The sequence below is a fragment of the Hemicordylus capensis genome, chromosome 3 (genome assembly GCF_027244095.1).
Source record: "Hemicordylus capensis ecotype Gifberg chromosome 3, rHemCap1.1.pri, whole genome shotgun sequence".
In the NCBI taxonomy this organism is placed as follows: Eukaryota; Metazoa; Chordata; class Lepidosauria; order Squamata; family Cordylidae; genus Hemicordylus; species Hemicordylus capensis.
This window is the reverse complement of record NC_069659.1, coordinates 25,507,149-25,525,421: the sequence shown is the minus strand read 5'-3', so window position 1 is coordinate 25,525,421 and position 18,273 is coordinate 25,507,149. Positions and strand designations below refer to the sequence as shown.

The window sequence follows — 18,273 nt, the reverse complement described above, 5'->3', positions numbered from 1 at the left end:
GAGTGCACAGTTGAGCCAAGCTTGGACAGCCCAAATAAAACCAGTGTAATACGTGACCAATGAAAGCATCGCGAGAGCTTTCAGTGTGCTCTGTATGTTTCTGCATTTGTTTCATTCATTGCTTACAAGTACCTTGCCATGTATTGTTTCTGATCCATCCTGTTGTATTGGTACTCTGATGCATTGTCCCTCTGTCAGACCCCTCCATAGGCCAGATTGCCCTGTGTTGAAAACTGATGCAGCCTTATTCAGACTTTTTGGCCCTTTCGCCTTATCCTGTTAGCAGCTTACCAAGTTGTAGATGCCAGGAACTGAACCTGGCTCCTCTTGCATGCAAACCATATGGCCTATTAGTGGCCTCTCCTCATGTGCCGACTTGGCCTAGATGCAATCTGCATTAATTACAATGGCTGAGCCAGGCTTGTGAAGTTTCACTTTGATGGCCAATACCTGGCTGAATCAAGCCATCTATTTCCTGTTTGGGCTGCCCTGGACTCCTTTGTAAATGGGCAAATGGGCTTAGTTTACTCTCGGTCTGCAAAATCAGGTTCAAATGAGTCTGATCTCTTTGCACCTTGAGTTGCAGATTTCCCTTTCTTTCTCACCCTCTCTTTGGTGAGCAATTTCTACATATTCCCTGCTCTATATGTAGATCTGGTATTGTAACCATCATGTTCCCACTTCTTATTCTGTAGACTATTCCTTGTGAATTACTGTCATCTTAAAAAGTACTTCAGAGACACAAAATGAAGTATATTTTACTCATCTTATTTGAAATTCTGATTTTTTAAAAAAGGGTTTTAAATCTCATCTTAAAAAATAGAAAGAAAGAAAAAAGGGTTCTTTTTGCTTTGGCTACAATCATCTGAATTGTCTTAATTTGAGTATAACAGAGGCTTTAAAAATTTACATAATGCACAATGGTCCCTATCCAGGGAACTGGGCATGCAGCAAGAGGCTGTATGCATTCCCACCGCCGCATTCATGGCACCTTCCTGCCTTCCCATTCACTTCAATAACCACTGTGGTCATGTTGGTAGAATCTTGGTCTTGCCTAGGAGGAGAACCGGGATCGAATCCCTGCTCAGCTAAGGAGCTCACTAGGTGATCTTAGGCCAGTCAGTGTGGCTTGTTTTGAACATGATTTCCAGTTCTGGTTTGGAACCAGACTTTGTGCAATTCAAATTATCAGCGAACTCTGGTTTCATCAAACTAAGAAGCGAGGGAGGGAATTGGAATGTGCAGTTATGGGGGCTGTAGCTTGGTGGCAGAAAATCTGCTTTGCATGTAGAAAGTCCACATGCAAGACCTTCAGGCAGCAGGGGCTGATCTATAATTGTGTGGCTGCGTGTTCCACACACAGGCTGCTGGAGGTGGGGGAAGCCCCCTCATCCACCACTTCACAGCGGCTCCCCACTCACTGCCACTATTGTGGCTGGTTGCCCCTTGCTCAACTGCTGCTGGCCTCTGCAGCCCCCATTCATTGCCATGGTTGCCACTGGTGGCCTCCCATTACACCACCATAACCTGATATGTTGATGTCCTTACCACAGTGCCTGGTTGCAAGGATGGGCTCACGCTAGGCCAGTGATGTCATTATTCTGTATTGTGGCAGCATAATGGGAAGCAACCAGTGGTGATGATGGCAGTGAGCAGGTTCTGCGGAGGTCAGCAGAGGGCAACCGGGGGCAATGGTGGTGGTCAGCAGGGGGCCACTGCAGAGGTGAGTGGAGGTGGCGGGGAGGTCTGCAGTGGCAGAGCAACTACAGGGAACCACCAGAAAATTGAGACCAGATTCACTACTCTGCTATCAGGTAGGGATGGGAAAGACTCCTGCCTGAAACCTTGGAGAGTGACTGCCAGCCAGATGGAACTAGTGGATTTGATATAAAGCCTATGTGTTGTAGGGAAGGCATTTCAATGATCCCAATTATAACAGAGCAAGCATGTGTGAAAAGAGCCAAGCCCAATTAAGAGTATCTTGAGACAGACATTTATGGTCTGAAAGCTTGTAAGGGTTTATTTTGGAAGTTACGCAGTTGGATAGAACGCCCCTGAGCTTTCTGTGTCTTCATAGTGCAAGAGCAGAACAAGGAAGGAGGGGAGGTAAAAATGTAACAGGCAAATAGGAAGAGGAGGGGGAGACTTGCGAGTACCAGTCTACCAATGAGAAGCCAGAGCAGAGAGAGAGAGACACACAAGAGTGGATGAACAGGGTTTAAAGAGTTGATGCTGCTGGAGCTGTATCTCCAATAGTTATGTACCTAAGGGGGAAAGGGAGAGGGCAAGGAGTAGGTGTGGTCCTTTCATCAGCCAAGGTGAGGTGGCTACTGGGAAGCCAACAGAGTGGCAAGATGCGCTAACATGTCTCCATCATCGGAGCAACTCTTAAGGACCACTCTGATGATCCTTGCAAGTTTGCAAGTGATCCTCTCCTCACACTTTTTGCAAAACTTGCAAAAAACACAGAGAAGGTGGGTGCTGGCAACCTTCCCTCCTCTCCCTGCCCACCCCACCCCACACCCCACCCCACTGGGCCACATTCAAAACTTGCAAGGGTCAGTTTTGAGAGGAAGGTGGCCCCACCAAGGCCATACAGCAAGGCAGCATTGGGCGCCTTGCTTCAAGTGCGACAGTACCCCGGGCTGCCTTTGAGGAGGAGAGTGCATGAGCCTGAGGTTTGGACACCAATAGCCAAGCCATCAAATGTGAACTGAGCCTAGCACTCAGCCTAAGTGTCTCATATGGTTTTTGTGAGGATAAAAAGAGGAAACACCAGCTGACATACGGAGCAAAGAGTGAGAGACATACAGAGCTAGCAGTGAGAGAAGCAGACGTACAGCAGCAATCTGACATCTGCGCAATCTGCAGCTGTCTCCCTCTCTCTTTCCAGCTTGCTGCCGCTGCCTCTCTCTCTCTCTCTGTCTTTTGCTTGCGAACAGAAGTGGAGTGCTTTGTGGGAGAATGCTGCGGTATGTGGGCATCTCGCTTAGAAGGCTGCTAGATTGCACAGTGTGTAAGCTGATACTTCCAGTGGAGGCAATTTTTGATGACCTCCTCTTCCCCAGGGATATATTTTCAGGTGGCACAGATTGCTTCCTGGAGCCTTTCCAGACTTCCAGCTTGAGTGTGTGTGGGAGGAAGTGGTCATCGGATGACTTGGGATGAGAGCTGTCAAAGTAAAAAATCAATGGAAATAAATGTTTTCAGGCATAATTCAGAGCAAAGCTGGGGCTGTTCATAGGAAGCTGCCATATATGTACCAATGGAGTCAGACCATTGGTACATCTAACTCAGTATTGTCTACACAGACTTGCAGTGGCTTCTCCAAGGCTGCAGGCAGGAATCTCTCTCAGCCCTATCCTGGAGATGTCAGGGAGGGAACTTGGAACCTTCCAATCTTCCCAGAGCAGCTCCATCCCCTGAGGGGGGATATCTTATAGTGCTCACACTAGTCTCCCATTCATATGCAACCAGGGCAGACCCTGCTTAGCTAAGGGGACAAGTCATACTTGCTACCATAAGACCAGCTCTCCTCATATTCCTATATCTTATGTAGTTTGGCTATCAGGGGCGTATCTAGGGGTAGGGCAGGCAGGGCACGTGCCCCGGGCGCCACTTGAAGGGGGACGCCATTTTGTAAAATCAATTTTTTTAAAAAATGGCTGCCAAAAACAAAATGGCCACTGTGCATGCTCAAATGGCCTCTGTGAGGCTCTAGGTCATGCCAGGCTTTGCAGAGGCCATTTGAGCATGCGCGGTGGCCATTTTGTTTTCAGTGGCCTTTTTTTAAAAAAAAGATTATTTTTAAAAACGGCCACTGCACATGCTCAAATGGTCCCTGCGAGGCCCTAGAGGCCAGCGGGGTGAGCAGGAATATTTGCAAACCCCCCAGCCTTTAGGAAGCCCCCCAAAGGGGCTACGGGTAATAATAATAATAATATAATATAAGACACTGTACACATATTCAGATTGGCACTATGTACAGAGAATCAGGGCTTGTGAATACTGAACTGATGCTTAAGAGCTAGGATTGTATTCATTTGCTCTTACTTTGCTTCTTGTGATAAGTGAGTTAAATGTGATGTCTTGCTAATATGGCTATTAATGGTGAGTTTGTCTTTGAATCAGTGTGAAACCCTTAATATTAAGGCCCACTGGGAGTTTCTTGATCTCTTTCTCTCATTTTAACTGTCTTTCTGAAAGACTAGAATATATTCCAAGCAGTGACACAGTTTACTCTGCATATCCTTTAATTATTTACAGAGTATCTGGGAAAAGTCAAATTCTCCATTGATTTTTAAAACTTATGTAATGGTGATGCTACAATGCATAGTAGAGAATTAGACAGGCACTTCTGTTTAGTTTTCCAAGTACATCTCCACATAGTATTTGGGTATTTCATGAGCCCCCACATACTGAAATTTGTAGTTTTCCAGCATTTTTTGGTCTGTCTAAGTCCACTGCTAAATAGTTTTTGAAATATTAAAAGATTAACGAGCTTGACTTGTATTTTTCAGCTTATATTATGGTAAAGTTATCTGAAAGATGGGTGTCAGATGCTTGGACAGGGGGCGCAATTTCAGTGTTTGCCCTAGGCACTATTTTCCCTAGATACGCCTCTGTTGGCTATGGTTCCTTAGGTTTTTTCCAAGCAGGGATTGTTCATACTGCATGCTTTCCCTGCCATTCTTCTGGTCCATTTTTGGCCAATGGGGTTGTAGAGGAGGTGGGTCTCTTCCTTTCTATTCAAGTGCACAGGTAAAGAAGGATCAGGTCTATGTGTATGTGTGGTGGAGACTCCACATACTTTTAAACCTTTGATACTTAAAAAAAATCATTAAAGTTTGACTTATTAAAAAAATTAATTTGTCATGCATCTTGCAGAAGGCTACCACATGTCTCTATAGCCAGCTACAAGGTGTTGGGTTTTTTCCCCACACAGAGGTCAATGGAAACTAGGGGAAAAATCATAAGTTGGTAATGGCACAGTTGTAGCACAAGATAGCGGGACTCTGTGTACTAAATTTGAGGCTGATTGGTCAAAACAGCTCCATGGCCAGAATTCCATGGACAGTCCTTCCCAACTTATGATTTCCCCTCTAATTTTCCATTGATCTCTGTTTGAAAAACCTGGTAGCTGTCTATAGAAACATGTGGCAGCCTTGCACAAGACCCATGGCAAATTATTGTTTTTTTTAAAAAAAAATGAGCCAGACTTTTCAGGAAAGAAGGATTTAAAAAAATTAAAGAAAAATAGAAATGAATGTACAGAAGTTGACTCCAGGGCACAGGAAACAAGCCTGCCCAAAGTACTATCGTATCAGCAGACACTCAGCAAAGCAACACCTCCATCTCAACTTGATCTGCTTTATTTGTGGGGTCTCTCCACACATCAGAATCATACTCTGCAGCAGGGGCATAGTTAGGGGAGAGTGGGCCTGTGTTAGCCCCTCTTCCCAGCAGCCCCTTGGAGTGAGGGAGAGAATGAAGAAAATAGGGAGAGGTGGAACTGGGGGGCCATCAGGAGCCCAGGAGCCAGGGTTCTTTGAACCCATGCACTCAATTATAGCTATGTCACTGCTCCGGAGAATGTTGGAGTATCCCTGGGGGAAGCTTTTGCGCTCCCCACCACTTTCATGCGACTGTAGGGGGCGGAGTTGTGCTCTCGGTCCTGGAAGCAGACACTGCGGCCTCTACTTTTGTAGTCCATCATGTGACGCAAACTAGGCAATCGGAATTCAGGAGTGGCATCTTAAACAGCCGACTCCATAGCGCTCGCTCAGTTGCTTGGACTTAGCATTCAGTTGCAGTCAATCGCTCCTCCGAGGGAAGAGCAGCAAGCAGGTTCTTGGCAGCCTTTCTCAACTGCAGCTGCCAATGTAGAGTGACTGTAACCTGACACTTCCTTGCTGTGGCTCAGCAGACTTCTCTCTCTGTGAGACTGCTGCTTCGATTCTGGGGGTTGTTTTTTTTTTGCCTATTCAGTTTGGCCGTTTCCCCCTCAATCTCATTCAGCACTTGGGCTTACCTTGGACTAAAATCAAAGGCACAGTCTTACAGGTTACTGTTTAAGGACTGCTTCCTTGGCAGTTCAATTCCTTACCTTCCTTATTGGTTATTCCGACAGCTTTCCTTTAATTTACTGAACCTTACTCCCCTTACTCCCCTATTTCTTGGGAATTTCTGTCCCTCGCCACCTGCCTATTCCCCTAAGGCCATGACAATACCAGAAATGAAACACAGTATTATTTTGATTTATGTCCTTGTCTAAAGAATTTTAAATGGCTCCCCCATTGCCCTCATCAATTTGTTAATTTAGCAGCTATGTGAGTGACCCCTGCTATTTTAGTTAAACGTCAGTACCTTTTAGGGAGCTCTTAAGATATCAGCCCCTTTCCTCCTCTAAACTGGGGTGTTGTTACTTTACCATTGTTTGACACTAATTTTCACCTTTTTTCCATTCTGGACTATTTCTTAATTTCACTTGCTCCAAATTAATTAATACTTTACCTTAAAATTACATTGCCATGATTACTTGAGCCCTACTGGAGATCATTCATTCATTGAACATTAATTCTGTATTTTCTTATTTTCTCGCTAAATCCTGGTCCTTCTCAATGAAGATCTTACCTTTCAAGATTATATCTTAATTACTTAATCCTTCAAAATTACAATCCTTTCAAGATTATAGCTTAATTACTTAATCCTTCAAAATTACAATCCTTTCAAGATTATAGCTTAATTACTTAGTTGTTGATTATCTTAAGTAATAATTAATTACTGAAAGGCTGAATCATAGTATTATATTTAGAAACAACAACAACAACAAAAGGAGATAGAGGTAAGGCTGTTTATTGGATGATGCATAAATGATATATTTTGGTGATATAGATAGATTTAGTTACATAAGTGAATTGAAAATCTGGTAATAATATGAAAAAAAGGAAAGAGAAAACAGACTGTACTGAACTTTCTTAAAGTCTTTGCTTTCAAATTAATTTGCATTGTATTAAACATGGGTCCTAGTACAAAATTCCTGGGGGAACCCATGTCTTACTTCCCTATTGGTAGGATGTCTATTGTTTTTAATGGCCTGATGGTGAAGCAACCTGCCTAGAAAGCAGGAGGCTGTTGGTTCAAGTCCCCACTGGTGTGTTTCCCAGAATATGGGATGATCCTATATTGGGCAGCAGCGATGTAGGAAGGTACTGAAAGGTATCATCTCATACTGCGCGAGAGATGGCAATGGTAAACCCCTCCTGTATTCTACCAACAAAACCGCAGGGCTTGGTGGTCACCAGGAGTCGACACCTTTCCATGGTTTCTACCCTCTGGTTTCTTTTATTAGTCAACAATTGGTGTGTGAACCTGTTCCTGATCTATGACTGTTAATTTTACTCAGGGGCTTTTGGTCAGGAATTTTTAGAGGCTGAAAGTCCAAGTATATCATGTCAACAGGATAACCTTTATGTACATTAATGAGGTGAGACTTCCTCTGGCACCTTCCCCTAATTTTCTTCAGCAAGGCTTGTTTTCGAACAGTAATTTTGTCCTTAAGGATGCTTTTCATCAATATACCTGGCACCACAAGTTAAGCCAACTGACCTGCAATTTTCTGAAACCACCCCCCCGATCCCTAACGCTTCTTATTTTATGTATTTATTTATTTGATTTTATTAATTAATTAATTTATTGTTAAATTTATATACCACCTTTCATGAAAACCAATCCCAAGGCAGTTACAACCCCAAGGCAGTTGATATATTTGTATACCGCCCAGAATGCAAGTCTCTGGGCAGTTTACAGCAAAGCAATAAAAATGACAAGTAAAAGGTTAAAACATTACAATATTTTTAAATTTTAAACAACATTATAACTATTAAAAATAGCATCTAATTAAAAACCTGGCAGCTTTTAAAGTTTTAATTGATTTTAATGTTTCATTTATTTGTATTGTTTTATTATTGTGAACCACCCCGAGATTTTGGTTTCGGGCGGTATAAAAATCCATCAAATAAATAAAGATTGATTGATTGATTGATTGATTGCTGGGAGATACGCATTTTGAATTTGAATTCCTTCAAACCCCTCAGTTCTTGCTATCTCTCCTTAACAATCCTTTCAGGCCCTCACGATCTAAGTAGTTATTATTCCCTCTTGGTTAGGACTTACATTATAGAGGAAGTCTTCTTCCCCTATGTTTGTTTGGATTTTGATGGTACCTCCCCAATACCTTATTTGTTTATGCTGAGATAGGATCACTCTACAGTTACTTTTTAACGGTACTCCAACAATGGCATCTTGGCATGGACATAATTTAGGACTGAGTCTTTGCCCGCTGTTTCTCGGGTGGTTCCAAGTAATTGTTTTGGTTTAGTCATTCTTCCTTCGGTCACTATTTCCTACCAGTAGTTAACTATTTTAAAGGTTATTTTGACTTTGGATGCCACTGCTCTAAAAGTATAAGGTTGTGCATCCAACACATTCCTGCACATTTTTAAGCTGTTTGTGTTCCGACACATCATCTTCCTTTAATCTCTCCCTGCATGATTAAATATAGTAAGGAGTATTTTTCCCTTCTAATAATATGGCCAAGATATTCAAGTTTTCTTCTCTTAATTTAATAGTTTTCTCTTAATCTGATAGTCATTTAAATTGATTTAACAAGTTGGGTGTGGTCTCCTTCATTGGCCTGGTTTTGTAATCAAGCACTAGTCTTTGGCAACTCTTGGGTTTTAGTTTAAGGTTGTGTCTAATTAGAACCCCTGGTAACTGAGAAGAGAGACACCTTTTTAAAGTGGTGATTATCTTATATTTAGTAGGGGGAGAGCAACTGGCCCTATCCAACCCCAGCACAGCATTTCTCCAGTGGCTGGGTGGTCATCCTTATGAGTATGACTCTTAGTTGGAGTAACCACACTCTGAATTGTCATGTTTGGCTGCAGGATTTGTATTCATTAAATTAATAAAGTTGTCCTAGTTCATCCAATTATACATGTCTTGTCTTTATTGAGGCCTGGGGGTACAATAGAAAGTGCACTATTTTTGGATGCAGATAGTCAGTTAAGCTCCATTCGTAAAGATAAAAGCTGAATAATTCTCCCTGCTATATGAACAATACCTTGATGTCTCAGTACAGAATTCAGGCTAAATCCTGCCCTCATATGAATGCACCACAAACCTCAGCGTGGAAAAGCGCTGTAAAGGCCCCATGCGGAAAAGCTCCCGGAAAAAGCGAAATGGTTAAAAATCACCCCTTCCCTGAGGCAGCAGTACTAAGGCAGACGAAGGGAGAAGCTAACAACAGCTCCATCCTCATGGTACCATTAGATACAACTAATAGAAACAGATTCTTCAGAAAACCACCACTGAAGAAGACTCGACAGAGTCAAAACGCATATGGCGAGAATACAGGACACATCAGATGTTGGCAAAATTATCACATGAGACTTCATCTTGGGAATATCCATTCACACTTCTCCCGTTTTATCAGCAATAAGATCTTCACAATGAATCTTTTCAGTTGGACCTAGAGACTATTTTAATGATTATTTTGTATAAATTTTATTGAAACACACAGATCTCTTTTTATTGGTCCAGTAGTATTACAACTTCTTATTAATAATAATAATATTAATATTAATAATAATAATAATAATAATTTGATTTCTATACCACCCTTCAAAAATGGCTCAGGGTGGTTTACACAGAGAAATAATAAATAAATAAGATGGATGGATAAACTTAAGTACATAGTACATAGTATGTTGGTGCTTCACCATTGTAGCAGAGTAATAGTTGCTAACTTGCTAACCCCAGCCTGGCTGTAGTAAGAACACTCAGAGGCAAGGATAAAATCACAGGTAGCTTGTATTGAGTTAAGAAAACACTCACATGGCATACAGTCCTTAGTCAGTCCAGAAACACATGGATACAGTCAAATAGGCACATAGATCACAGCAGCTGGATGGACCACAGTGGAGCAGCATGGACCACTGTGGACAAATGCCTCTTGCTTGAGCTTCCGTAATATACTGGCCCTGACCAATCGCGTCTAGCCAGTTCACTTGACCCTGTTACGGTTTGCTGATCAGGTCCACCTGTTGTCAGTCTCACTGATTGCTGCAGTGACTTGCATTTTGCACTGCCTCACAGGAAATATCTCCTGACATAGTACTTAGTACGGCTCCTTGAAGGAAGAGCGGGATATAAATGTAATAATAATAATAATGGATCCCTGTCCCCAAAGGGCTCACAATCTAAAAGAAACATAAGATAGACACCAGCAACAGTCACGGGAGGTACTGCAGGTATGCAATTGTACAGTCTTTTAATCACATGGCTTTATTATGATTATATTAAAATGTCAATATATGATACTTGGATTCTCTGTTAATGCTCGCAGCAGTACAGCCAGTCTGGAAGTACTGTTAGTCTCCTTCTCATCCTTGCTCTGTATGTTCCCCAATGTGTTGGCCACTGTGAACTCCTCCAAGAAAGGAGAGCTTGCAGACATGAGGACTTAATACTGGGGAAATGGCTCTCATGTCGCCAATTCTCTAGATCCTATTGATCTTGATAGTCTGTTCCTTAGCACTAAATTATTTTTTAAAAGAAATGGTGGTCTGGTAGCCCTACTTAGGGAGAGTGCAGCATGCCTTGGAGCCTTTGCATTAATCTCTCTGTATTTCTAACAGATAAAGCACAGAAGCATGCAGATAGCAGCAGCATTCTGCTAGTGGCCTATTTCTTGAAAGTGTGAACTCCCAAACAGAATGGCTTAATTTTGGTTGCAATGCATTTGCTGAAGGTTCGTGGTTAAGGAGACCCTCCTGTAAAACAACACCACTATTTTTAATGACGCAGTAACACAGGGTAAATGACTGGGTTGACAAAGGGAAATTACAGCATAGTACAAAAAGCAATCTATTCAGTTGCAGTTGAATGCAATGTTATGATGGAAGGAATTCTAACCCAAGACTCCTGCCTCTTTGTAGGAAGGTACCCTAGGTACGCTCGCTTGTATACAAGAGAAACTTTATTCCAGAACTGAACAATCATATCAGTTTGCAGCAAGAGAACTATTATATAACCCCTGTTATATAACCCCTGCTAACTGCGCAAAAGGAACCTTTTAAAGTAGTGATTCTCTTTATTTAGCAGAGGGAGAGCTACTGGCCATATCCATCCCAAGCACAGCATTCCTCCAGTGGCTGTTGCTGCTGTCTGTTTTATGTTTTTGTTTTTAGATTTTGAGCCGTTTGGTGACAGGGAGCCATTTTATTTATTTGTTTTATATATATCTATGTTAACCACTTTGGGAACTTTTGTTGAAAAGTGCTATAATAGAGTGTCAAATCTGATGTCCAAATTATTTATATATTTCACTTTTCAACAGAAAAGTTCTCAAAGTATTTTCCATAGGAAAAGAATAAGATGGTTCCCTGTCCCCAAAGGGTTCACAGTCTAAAAAAAAAACCCACAAGGGAGACACTGGCTGCATTTGAATGTAATGTGGAACCACAGATTCAATGGACCCACAGTTCTGTTCCCCCTACACTGCTTTCCCACCTGAATTTGGACATAACAGAGAGCTCCCTCTCTGCAGTCAGCGAGACTGCAAAGAGGAGGGAAAACTGGCTGCAAGGGCTTCCTTCTTGACTGAAGTTCAGCCTGCACAGCCAATGGCAGCCAGAGTAAGGGAGGACAATTTTTCTTTAAAGATAAACAAGTAATTTTACTTGGCAATTAGTTTACTTTAAATCAATAGTCATTTAGCAAGTTTAATTAAAAAAAACCAACCCAACCAAAAGAACATAAGTAATGAACAAGATGGGGTCAAAATGCATCCACTAACCTGTCTCTCTTACTGTGCCCTAACGAGTCCTTGACAATCATTTCAGTGATTCTGGCTTTTCCTTACTTCAGCCTCAGATCCTGTTCTTTTTCACCATTCTGACATTCAGCCCAGTCTGGTTCTTTTTGTGAGTGGTTTCAGCTCTGCAGAGGGACTACACTCTTCTGCAAGTATTTTAACTCTGGTTACAGCACCAGTTCTGATAAACTATCATACTATGCAATTCCTTCCTTAGATTCTACACTGGCCCTCACACCGTGATCACCAGCTTGTCTTCTGATTCTGACTCATTGTCCAGCTCTGGTCCTCTCTTTGTCCAAATTTGACTGCAGTAGACTGCGTCATGACCCAGGCCATGGAGGATCCCACTGCGCATGCGCAGCAGCCTCCAAAATGGCCACCGCGCTGAGGAATAGGCCCAGAAAGATCACCCGAACCAGGCAATTTTTGCATAAAGGAAGGTCGGCAGGGGAGGGGAAATCTCCGAGGACCCCACACCACCTTGGGGAAGCACCCTGGAGGGGGTAAGTGGAAAAAAAAGAAAAGGTTTTTTTTGGAAAAAAAAGTTTGAAAACACCCCCCCCCAAAAAACCTGAACCAAACGGGGGGGAGGGGGTTGATGGGGGGGGGACCAAATTGGCCTGGACCGGTTTGGGTCCAGTTTGAACTCGAACCAAACCAGCTCAGGAAGTTTTGTGCACACCCCTACTGTAGACAACTCTGTTCCAGCTCTCCAACATATAAATCTTGGTCTCTCTTTCTGAACCCCCTAACTCTCTACACCACTCCTATATATATCCAAATTTTCCTCCTATACTTTTCAAAATACCCAATCAATGCAACTTAAGTTCCCTCTGTTTTTTAAAGTCATAACCCTTACCCTACAAAATTAACTCAATACATTGCATGATCATCCACAAACTGAAATTGCTTCACAGAAGCCATGAACCCTGTCAGCTCTCTTTACACAGAGACGAGCAAGAATTTTTACACAAAAATCCTATTTTACAATAAAGAGGTTTAGGAATATCAATGCAATTTACAATTCGTTTACAATACAAAATGTAAATATCCCTTGTGAAAGCAGCCACTTTGTTACTAGGATAGGTATTTTCAGATGTAAGGGAACACTTGATGGAATGATCTATAAAGATCACACGAAAACTAAAGGCTCAGATATTTATTTACCTAGGGTAAATATCCTTTTAGATCAATGAGCAGACAATCCAAACCAGAAAGAATGTAGATTCTGGGAAATGGCTATATAAATGAAGCTAAGTTTCACACTGATGTCACAGTGGACATCAGTTTCACAAACAGTGGCATCAGTTTCACAAACACTGACATCAGTGGCACAAACAGTTTCACACTTGTTTGTGCCACCCAAAGGCTTTAACACCTTTATGGTTTATATTCATTGTAGAGATTTAAAAAAACAATGATCTTTCCCCCCCACTTGTTTTCCTGTCATACAAAATGAATGTCATGAAATGGGATCTGCATAAAAACGATCAGAAAAATAACTAAAGGCCATGAAAACAAAGGCCAAACTGCCCAGAGGTATTAACATTTTGATGTGTTAACATGCACCCAAATAAGTAGGTCTGTTAGATAGTGGTTTTTGTTTTGTTTTAATAAACAAGGCTGGGGGTTACACAGTGGACTGAATTCATGCAGGCTTTTGTATTTGGGGGGAATAAGCACATACAAAAATGCTTCTCATTTTATCAATAACAAATACAGTCAAGGCAGGAGATGCATCTGCCTGACCCTGTGAGCATTATTTATTTAATGATTATGTTTCTACACCACCCACTCAAAATATCTCTAAGTGATTTACAAAGATGTAAAATCAACAGTTCAAACAATAAATTAAAACAGTTGAAACAATTAAAGCAACCCACATCAAATGTCTGATTTAAAAGGCATATATTGAAGGCCTTTTGAAAGCTGACAGGTCAAACCCCACATCTCTACAGGTGGTGCGTTGCAAAGCTTAGGGGTGGAGGCTGTTTGAGCTAGGACCCTGGCAGCGTCAGCTCTCAGCTGCAATGTCACATAGTGACCACTGGGGGGGGTTAGGGCCATGGATAAAAGTGCTGGACTCCGTCCCTCTTTATTTTTTCTGGTGTTAGTCTTCATTTTGTCTCTCCAGAGATGGTTGTTTGTTTTGGTCTCTCTCTTCAGCCATGAGCTACAGCTGAAATTAAGCAGTAGGCTTTATCACATTCATTTGTAACCTTTTTTGAAAAAATAAATTTGTGTAGTTCTTCAATACTAAAGAACTGTCTCAAGACCTCTTGCTTTGCTGCTTTCTCACCAAACTGGTTTTGCTCTGCTATTTGGGGACTGAACTGCCATGGCAACTAGGAAGGCCGACTCCAGGTCACTAACAGGCTAGTGGCATCTGCAGGAGGACATCCCCAGCTGTTCTTAATAAATGGTGCACTTCATGCAGAAGAAGGTGCTCCTTTAAGGACCCTGGCACTAAGCTGTTTAGGGCTTTATAGGTAATTACCACCAATTTGTATTTCATCCAGAAACATATTGGCAGCCAGGACAATGTTCTTAGAACAAGAGCAATATGGTTTATTCTGGTTAGCTCAGATACCAGATTTTGCAGCACTTGAACTTGCTGGACTAGATACAAAGGAAACTTTACCCAGAAAGCACTGCAATAATCTAACATAGAGGTTACCAGCATGTGCACTACTGTTTGAGTTTCTTGCAGAGATGGATGCAATTGAAGCTGATAAAAAGCACTCCTGGTCATTGCCTCAGTCTGAGAAACCAGGGAGAGGTACGGTCCAGAAGTATTCCTAAACTGTGTGCCTGATCCTGCCAGGCATGTGTAACCTCATTCAGAACAGGCAGATCCTATGTTATAATCCCCTTCAATAAGCACCTCCATCTTTTCTGGATTCAGCTTCAATTCATTATCCCATATCAAACCCATTACTGCCTGCAGGCAAATATTTAGGAAAGTGATGCAATTTCCTGATGTCATACAGAAATGGTTCCAAATTCTAGGGACCAGATATAGATTGGGGCTTCTGCTGGTGTACTGAATACCCTGCAGCCCAACCAGGGGTGTAGCTATAATTGAGTGGATGGGTTCAAAGAATCCGGACCCCTGAGCTCCTGAGGACCTCCCAGCTCCACCCCTCCCCATTTTCTTCATTGAGGCCCTTCACATGAGCAGTGTAAAGAGCTTACAGGGGGTTGTGGGGAGAGCGGGTTTGACCCACTCTCCTAACAGACAATCGGCTAGTAGGGATGTGCACGGAACCAGCTGGCCCGGTTCGGTTCGAGTCCGGACCGGACTTGAACCTGACCGGACCAGTTTGCTCTGGTACCCCCTCAACCCCACCCCGTTCAGTTTGGTGGGGGTTGCAATTTTTTTAAAGAAATGTTAAAAACATTTAAATGCCAACCTGACATATCTACAAAGATTTCCTGGTTCTTATGACTGGAAATCAATAGCTTGTGCACCACATTAATCTCTGATTTCCGTTTCACCAACATTGTGGGGATTGTGAGAACCTGCCCATTGTATCTCCAAAATAAAATTGCATGGACATTTACCTGTAAACAGGGCCAGCTGGCCTGCTAGTTGAACTAGGTGTGAACCACCTAGGGTGCCAAGAGCGGAGAGGTGCTGATGGCCTGGGTCATGTGTGCCAGCAATTCAGCCACAGCCAGCCAGCCAGTTGGGTGTTGCCATCAACACAGCCAGCTGGGTGACTGCGGGTGGGTGTATACACTGTTGGAGCCAGCCCGGGCCAGCAATGGGGATTGCCCACCTGCCAGGAGGCCCCTGCGCACATGGGCAAAGGGGATAGAGGAGTGCCAAAGCCAGGCTTTTCCTGGGGCACGCCTGATCCTTGGGCCAGCCCTGGTTATAAATTATCTGACACTTCTGCACATGCAAAGCACTCTCAGATATGGGGTAGGAGCAAAGGGGAGGAATGCAGAGCAGAGGCAAAGCTGGAGGTGGGACCAACAGAGAAGCAGAAGAAACCCGTAGTATCTAGAGACACACAAAGCGAAACAGTCCTTTTCTCTCACCTGAACGGACTACACCAAGCGAATTCCTTCGCCGGAGTCTTGCAGCCTCCTTACCTGGAAGTTTTACGCACAGCAGTTTTACCGTGAGCTTTTTGCTTTTAGCTCGCATCTCCTCCGGAATGGAGGGTGCAAGTACACATATCGGCCAGATTTCTCCCAAAGTCCCTGTGAGTTATCGGGGAGCAGTCCACACGTGCAATTCGGGTTTTCCTCTGTGCCCAAGTGTAGCTCAATTTATCTCCAAAGTAAAAAAACCCACTATTTTCAGCAGTTTTTTGAGACAGCTTAAAGTTTGCAGTAAAGCCTCCTGGTTAACCCATGGTAAAATCTGCTGTGCGTAAAACCTCCAGGACATGTTTCAGCTTCACTCTAAGTTGGTGCCAGCAAACAAGATCTTGAAGCATACTGTCTGTTTGGACAGTTATAACCTTTTCCTCGCACCACTTTTAGCACTGCTTTTGCAAGTGCTGGTGGTGTCCACATCTGGTTTGGGAGGAAGGGACCTGGGGCCCCATTCCTCCCTCCCCGGGGAAAAGAGAACTGTGACCCTTCCTTCCCATTCCCACTTTGACTGTATAATGATGGGCCACAAAAGCTTTCCCTTCACTTGTTGACAGGCATGCTCCTGACCAGTTTTGTTCCAGGAATCAGTAAAAGGGTATCAGTAAAAGGGTAGTGCCCATGTTCGCTAGGAATGGGGCATTCCTCATGGGGATCCAAAGCCAGCCCTTCCAAGCCCCAAGCTCTTCTTTCTTAGAGCACTGAGCACCTGCCCTCTTTCCCAGAGCAAATCAGGCTTCTCCCATCAACCCTTCAGGTCCCTTGGCATTGAAATGCCAGCAGAGGAGTAGTAACACTTGACACCTGACTCCCTCCCCCCCACACACACACAAATGCCAGCACACAGGGCCCACTGTGAAAGGGCAAGTAACGGACAGACACACATCACATTCGTGGGGCCAAATGTTATCACCTTAATCTTTTTAACCTGAGGAGGGTTGCCATGGGCGGAGCCACTCCAGGTAAATTCCTGATGGAGCCTTCACAGAACCACAGCTGCGTGCAGGAGTGGCGTCCAACCTTCTCATGTTTTAAGAGTGGGGTGCCCACAACATACCTGTCTGCCTTGCTGTTAAGGTGGTGGGTGTGCTCCTGGGTGGTGGTGGGGTGTGCTCCCAGGAGTATCTCGCAACAGTTGCTCTTACTGCATGTGCTTCCTTTCTGCTGCTCTGGATCCTCTCTGGTGGAACGGGGTTGGGTGCCATACCCTTGTCTTGCTCAGGGATCTGGCAGCTGCTGCTTTCACTTGCCTGGGGGGCTGCAGATCTGGGTGGTCCAGCAGCAGGACATCTCCTCTCAACTAGCAGATATTGTGAAGGATGCAACAAGCCAATATCACCTGTGGGACCAGGTCCTCTTCCATATCCAGCAAGGTGTAGAGCTGGTGTAGAGTGCCAATGGGACTTCAGCCTCCCCAAAGCCTGCTCCACCACTATTCTGACACTGCTGTGACAGAAGTTGAAGTTCCTCTCAATGGCACTTTGAGGTGCACGGTAGGGGGTAACTAGCCACTCAGGAAGGCTGTATTCCTGGTCCAGAATATCACTGGCTTGACAGGATGGCCACTGACAATGATGGGACAAAGGTCCCAGCCCTCAGTTTGACCACAAGAGGAGAGGTCCAGAAGACACCCTGCCATTACCTCTTTGCCATTACCTCCAGGGAACTCTGCCATTACCACCAGGGGGTTGCCCACCTGGATCACGTTCTCAAGGAAGAGTTCATTCAAGAGAACAACTTCACAGAAAAGCTCACATGCTGTTTAGGTGCCCACCGCAAAAAGGTTGGTGAATGTCAGGTAGGGGTGTGCACAAAACTGCCTGGCCCGGTTTGATTCAAGTCTGAACCAGACCTGAACAGGACCGGGCTAGTTCAGTTTTTGCCCCCATTTACCACCCCCCAGTTCAGGGGGATTTTTGGTTTGAAGGCCGGAGGGGGAGGGGGAACTTCTGCAGACACCCCCAATGGCCTCGGAGAAGCCTTCCAGAGGGGGTAAGTACTATTTTTTTTAAATAAAAAAAAATTACTCGTGTACCCCCCAAATGGCCAGTGGGGGTGGTGGTTCGGTCTGGGGTCAGGCCGAAGAGGCGGTGGTTCGGTTCGACCCCAAACTGTTGAACCAAACCATTTTGACGTGGTACCTGTTTGCACATCCCTAGTGTCAGGTAGTTCATATTGCAGGCTAACTTGTACAGCATGATGGCAAATTGTTTCTGCACTGGCATAGCACAGTGCATGTTGGTGTCCTGGTGGAGAAGGATTGGCTCCATTTCACTAATAAGGAA

The 18,273-nt window shown here is 43.8% G+C and overlaps 1 long non-coding RNA gene across 1 annotated transcript in view; it reads left to right on the top strand.

The window, feature by feature from the left end:
• Window positions 1-1,694: 1,694 nt before the first annotated feature.
• Window positions 1,695-18,273, top strand: part of LOC128351421 (uncharacterized) — a 47,440-nt gene continuing 30,861 nt past the window's right edge. The window contains exon 1 of the long non-coding RNA XR_008319768.1: window positions 1,695-1,814. This is a non-coding gene — a long non-coding RNA (uncharacterized LOC128351421). The remainder of the gene's footprint in view (window positions 1,815-18,273) is intronic.